At 37.9% G+C, this 6,436-nt stretch overlaps 1 protein-coding gene across 2 annotated transcripts in view; it reads right to left on the bottom strand.

Moving 5' to 3' along the window:
• Positions 1-5,029: 5,029 nt before the first annotated feature.
• Positions 5,030-6,436, bottom strand: part of rpap2 (RNA polymerase II associated protein 2) — a 129,360-nt gene continuing 127,953 nt past the window's right edge. For both annotated transcript variants that reach the window (XM_043698791.1, XM_043698792.1), the window contains one exon: positions 5,030-5,263. The gene's annotated coding sequence lies outside the window, so the exon portion shown is untranslated. The remainder of the gene's footprint in view (positions 5,264-6,436) is intronic.

The following is a 6,436-nucleotide window of genomic DNA, read 5'->3' as shown; positions in this document are numbered from 1 at the left end:
GTCATATCAAACACCAATAGGCTGACAAACATTTTTATTCCAACTTAGGATGAAGGCTATAAGGTTGTCAAAGTGACCCAACAAAACAAATCTTTGTTGCACATTAATGCCATCTCTAACACAATCCAATTTAGGACAAATCTTTCTACAGGATACTGATGTATGCAAGGTTAAAGGTAGCCCAACTAAAAGGCTCGAGTCACACAAAGATAGGCATCTTCAAAGAAAAGGCACGATGCAGCAACACTGTCTTACCAGTGTCTTCCATTTAATTAAGTTGACATTGATGCCAAAAATGTTTGATGTGTTTGGTTTACAATTCATTAAATGTACTCTGACATGAAGGAAAGGTGTTGACCAATGGTCTTCCAAATTCCATGGTATACAGCTGCACAGCAATCTAGAATGTGCTGCTTAGGGAACAAATATGCTGTGGACAAGCAACAACCAGACTGAGTATTGAAGAGATTTGAAAGTATATTGCTGTTGACAGAGTTATATTGATAAAACAAATAATGATAATCAGTTTTTATCATTGCTTCACTTGCTCAGCTATTGGCATTTGTATTGGTCAAAAAAGTAGTCTGAACCAGAATGAGCTGGCATTAGTACAGAATTTATTTAGTATTCCTGTAATAATGCACTCATTGTTATTTAGATAAGACCATAAAGCCACAAGATGTAGGAGCAGAAGTAGATCATTCAGCCCATTAAGTCTGTGCCACCAATAAAATATATCCTTTATAATAAATTCTAGTATGAACAGAGTTAAGTCCAATGTCCTACAGTGTCTCTTTTTTTGCCTTTTTGAATGAGGTGGTAAGATTGGCAGTATTCTGATCCTCCAGCACTTATTTGGATCTAAACATTATAGGAAGATGATGACTAGTGTGTCTACCACCTCTCTAGCTATTTCTTTTAATATCTTAGGATGTAACCCATCAGGTCCACGGGACTTCAATCTTTAGCCCCATCACTTCCTTAGTCCTTTGTCACTAGTGACTATTATCGTATGCATTCCCTCTCCCCTTTTTGCACCTTCATTCTTTAGTATTTTTGGAATGATATTATTTTATTCTACTGTGAAGACTGATGCAAGAAATTTACTCAACTCTCCATCATTTCCCATTGGTTCCTAATTTCTATTTTCCTAGCTTCACTCACTAAGGAATGTTTACTTTGGCCTCTCCTTCCTTTTTATATATTTAAAAGATGATTTTGTTGTCTATCTTGATATTATTTGCACGCTTACCCTCAACGTTTACTTTCCGTCCCATTTTTTAGTTATCTTTTGTTGGTTTTTAAAACTTCCCTAATTCTCTGGCTTACCATGAGTATTTGCCACATGATATAATTTTCTTTCAATTTAATGCTATCCTTACACTTCTTTGGTTAACCATGGTTGGCTTACCCTATTTCTGGAATCCTCCCATTTCTCTCTCAGCCACGGCCCATAAGCCTCATTCCTGATGAAGGGCTCACGGCTGAAGTATTGATTCTCCTGCTCCTCGGATGCTGCCTGACCTGCTGTGCTTTCTGAGATCTTCAGTCCTCATTTTCTCCAAGGGAGAAACAGTTAATATTTCACTTGTATGACCTATCACCACAACTTAAAAAGCTAGAAATATTAAAGATGAGGCTTTTCTTTAAAGATCTTTAAAGTTATAAATTTAGTCAGTTTAACACAGCTCCTTCAAAGGGCACATTGCTCGACAACAGACTCAAAAATTGAAATAATTGTAAAGTTGCTAACTTTACCCACTAGTTCTGTAAATATAACTGACAATGCTGACAAGGATGGTGCAATTTTTTTCATCCAGAGTGGTGAGCCTGTGGAATTCTCTGTCACAGAAAGCAGTTGAGACCAAAACACTGAACATTTTTAAGGAATTAGATATAATTGTGGCTTAAGTGATCGAACAGTATGGAGAAAAAATGGGAAAAGGTTATTGATTTGGATGACTAGCCATGATCATAGTGTATGATGAGCAGACTCAGAGCCAATGGCCTACCACTGCTCTTAATTTCTGTTTCTATAACCTTCTCTTATTTCCAAAAGCCTTCTGGCTACCAATGACAATTTGATGTTTATCGTTTCTACATAAATTAAAATCACATGATGATTGCTGTACCTTTATCCCAAGCACCCAATATTCCTCACGCTTTTCTGCATCATGGTTACTGATAGAGGGCCTGTGACATCCGCTAGCAACATCTTTCCCTTACTTTCTCTCACCTCCATCAAAAGTATTTTTACATTTTAATCTCCTGAACCAAGGGCATCTTTAACTACTGGCCCAGTGCCATCCTTTATGAAAAGCTACCATTCCACCTTTACCTAGTTTCTTCCTGCACTGCAAGAGATTAACATGAAGGTCCTGCCTTCACAATCTCGCTACTCATGTGAGGTGTGGAGACCCTGAGGATAAATCCATCACCATCATCTCTCTTTAATAAGAGCACAGCCCTGTGGTCCATGGAAATATGGCAAATTTCTGTTGCCTGTTATTCTTGAATGTCATATGCCCCTCAATATTAAGGATCTAATACCTCCTTCAATGTACTAGCAATGTACTAGCAATTCGTTGACTTCATTACAAATGTTATCAATGTTTCTTGCCATGTCACAAAAGGAATAGGTTTAAGACAAACTATCAAAATAGAGATAAATGCTATCTTTCCATTAAAATGTTGAACATGTATGTGAACAGAGAAATACAAGGGAAGTCCTATTCAGACTTAACTTAACTTCCCAACATCAACAAGTTACTAGATTCAGTGGGGAGCAATGCTATTTATTCCAAGATGGGAGATAACTTCAGGTAAGATGATGGAGTAGGACTTTTGAGCCTGGAGCTTGTCCGCTCTGTCCACTTTTCTTTTTGTTTCTTTTCTTAATTTCTCTGGGTGGCACAGTGGCTCAGTGGTAAGCACTGCTGCCTCACAGCACCAGGGACCCAGGTTTGATTCCAGCCTTGGGTGACTGTGTGTGGAGTTTGCACATTCTCCCAGTGTTTGTGTGGGTTTCCTCCGGGTGCTCCGGTTTCCTCCCACAGTCCAAAGATGTGCCGGTCAGGTGAACTGGCCATTCTAAATTGCCCATAGTGTTAGGTGCATTAGTCATAGAGAAATGGGTATGGGTGGGTTATTCTTTGGAGGGTTGGTGTGGACTTGTTAGGCCGAAGGGCCTGTTTCTAGACTGTAAGGAATCTGATCTCTCTCCTCTCATCTTTTTTCTCTTCTTTTTTATTTTACGTACCTCTTGGTGAAGAGCTCAGTTGCAACATCAGCAGGAGCGAATGGGCCCAGCAGCATGGACTGTGGCGGCAGCAGAGTAGTTTGAGCTGGTTTGGTACCCAGCAGCATTGGGGATGTCTGCATTGGCGAGGATTCAGTGGCAAAGGCATTGGTGGAGGAGAGATGGCACTGAAGAATGGGGACTTTTGTTCCAATGGTGGCAGCACTGCGAAGGGATTCATGCCTGGCCACGAGGCCCATGATGGAGCATGTAACAAGGAGGACTGTGAAGTTGGACACTTGCTTTAATTCTATGTTTTGATTTATTTTCAGTGTTTCAAGATGGCGCCAGGCAGTGGCGATGCTATACAATACTTTTTACTGTATTTTATAACAAGTTATATGTGACAATAAATAAATCATATAAATCAAGTGGTGATGTGAAAAAGGGGAAAAAAGCTTGTGTATCATTAAGACATTTATATACAGAACAATCTTGATTATCCGAACAAGACAGGCGGGGACAACTGATTGATTGTTCGGACCTCGATATCTTGTTCGAATAATCTGAAATTTGCATAATTGATGTCCATGTAACCAAGGTGATTATTCTCAAGACTGCAGCTAGCAATGTTCACTTTTTTAAAAGCTGAACTGCATCTTATTGGTTTTGTGCTCCTTTGAGGTATGTGCTTAAAAACGTTCCCAATCCAGAATTGATAAATTCCATCACAACTGAGACATGAAGATGGAATATGTTAAGTGGTACGGAGATTTAAACTTTAAAACAATCAAATGCATATCTTATTTATGAGCCTTACATTGTTGTTGTTCATCTCCAAGGTTTTTCTCAGAGCACTATAACAATTATTGGATCTCCTCATGGTTGTTTTCTTTCACTGTTGCCTTTCATCCTCTAGATGAGTGAATGTTGATCACACTATGGTGACATTAAGTATGCGGATATGGTACTTTTAAATCTCAAAAGGAATAGCAAAGTAAGTTATAGGAGAAACTCAAAATGGTCCAGTAACAATTCTTTGACACTAAACAAAAAGGGAGAACAAATTAAAGACTAGAAAAAAACAATTATTCATATTGCTCCCAAGATGATTCATGATGTGGAAATTGAAATAATTACTAGTGACAAATTTCTATATATCAAAATAAGTCGAGATGGAGAACGGTGTACAAATGCAGTCACCAAGGAACATAAATGGTCCTACTATCTCAAAATTAAAATCCTTTAAAGTTGATCCCACAATCTGAAACGCTGCTATCCTTTTTGGATGTCTCCCCTGATACGGTGGTGCTAGGAAAATAGACTATTTTTTAAAAAGTATAAAAATTACTGAGTAGATAAGAAGGGGATTTGATGAACGGACCTTTTGTGATTAAGTCTATTGTTGAATGATCTTGATGAAAGTAAAGAGTGTCACGAACAATGAGAATCACTCCTCATCTCATTACTGTTATGTGTGTTCACAGAAAAGCCTACACTTTTTCACATGCAGTAAAAATTGGATCTTGAGCTAATGCATGCCTTTTTCTAGAAAGACATTTAATAGTAATTTGGTGACTGGATGAGGAACTTACCAGATTTTAGTGTATTGGAGAATCTTAACTACATATTAGAATTAGACCTTTGCAATAGGGTGATTTTCTCTTTCTTGTTTTTTTTTAGTTTTTTATATGAATGAGCAAAGTATCCAAATGAACCTGTGCAACATGAAATTGAAATTGTTACTTTTCCCATCAAAACACTAATATAATTACTCAAAATACATCACACTAGCAGGTGTCAAAAATGTTTATTTAGACGTTGTGATCTAACATGATTTACTTTTTGAAATAAAGTACCTTAACATAGGCAGTATGTTAAAGGTTAATTAAAGTATAAGTTTTGTATCATGGAAATACATTATGCTTACTTTTTCAAAAACAATTCTTGTTAATTCTGTTGGTTAGTTGGAACCTGGGACTCCATTGAAACAAAACATCAAACGTGTCCAATCTTCTTGACAATCTAGAATAAAACCAAATATAATGAAACTCCAATGACATGATCAAACAAGTTGCAAAATAAAAAAGGAATAACCACAAAACAATAATGAAGAGCCATAATGGACTCAAAAAATTACCTCGGTTTCTCTCATCACAATGCTGCCAAACTGGCTGAGGTTCCTCAACACCAGTGTGCTGTACTCACGTAAATACTTTAAAATTGATATGGTATCCTTCATCAAAACAGTTATTAGCCTGGACCGCCTGAAAACAGGTCTATATTGATGTGAATACAAGACAGAGCAGGGCAAGGAGAATATTGGGAACATTGAGAACTGTACCACAATTAACAAATTGTGGGACACTACAGCACAGTTCATTGGTTCTGTTACCCAGAAAAGTAAATGAAGGTAAAATACTTGAAAAAGGGTTTTAGATCAGAATTTTGTGCAATATTTTGTTTCCAGGGGAAACTACATTGATTAACAATAATTAGAAGACTAATATCAGAGTTTTGAAAAATAGGGGCCAAGAATGATTTATTGAGTCAGAAATCTACATCACAGAGGAAGGCCCTTTGGTCCATCACATTCACGCTGGTCAAAAACTCTTCTAGTCCCATTTTCTAGCACTTGGACCATGGCTGCATATGCCTTAGCATCACAAATGTACATCTAAATATTTATCTTAAATATTATGAAGGTTTCTATCTCTATCACTCATAGAAGAAGTGAGTTCCACATTCCCCCCATTCTTGAGGTGAAAATGTTTTTCCTCATATCTCCTCTAAAGACTTCTGCCCTTTACCTTGTATCTATGCCCTCGTTATTGCTTCCTCCATCCTAATATATTGCTTCTTGACTACTCTCTACCTATGCCTCTCAAATTTTATACATCTCAATCGCATCCTTTCTCAGTCTTCTCTGCTCTAAGGAATACACCCCAGTCTGTCCAACCTCTCTTCATAACTGGATACTCTCCAGTCAGTTAACATCATGGTAAATAGCAATTCAGGCAGCATCAGAGGACAGGCAAAATCGACGTTTCGGGCAAAAGCCCTTCATCAGGATTAAAGGCAGAGAGCCTGAAGCGTGGAGAGATAAGCTAGAGGAGGGTGGGGGTGGGGAGAGAGTGGCATAGAGTACAATAGGTCAGTGGGGAAGGAGATGACCTATTGCACACTCCCTGACCTATC

The sequence above is a fragment of the Chiloscyllium plagiosum genome, chromosome 11 (genome assembly GCF_004010195.1).
Source record: "Chiloscyllium plagiosum isolate BGI_BamShark_2017 chromosome 11, ASM401019v2, whole genome shotgun sequence".
Taxonomy (NCBI): domain Eukaryota; kingdom Metazoa; phylum Chordata; class Chondrichthyes; order Orectolobiformes; family Hemiscylliidae; genus Chiloscyllium; species Chiloscyllium plagiosum.
The sequence above is the reverse complement of the archived record's forward strand: the minus strand, read 5'-3'. Positions and strand labels throughout refer to the sequence as shown.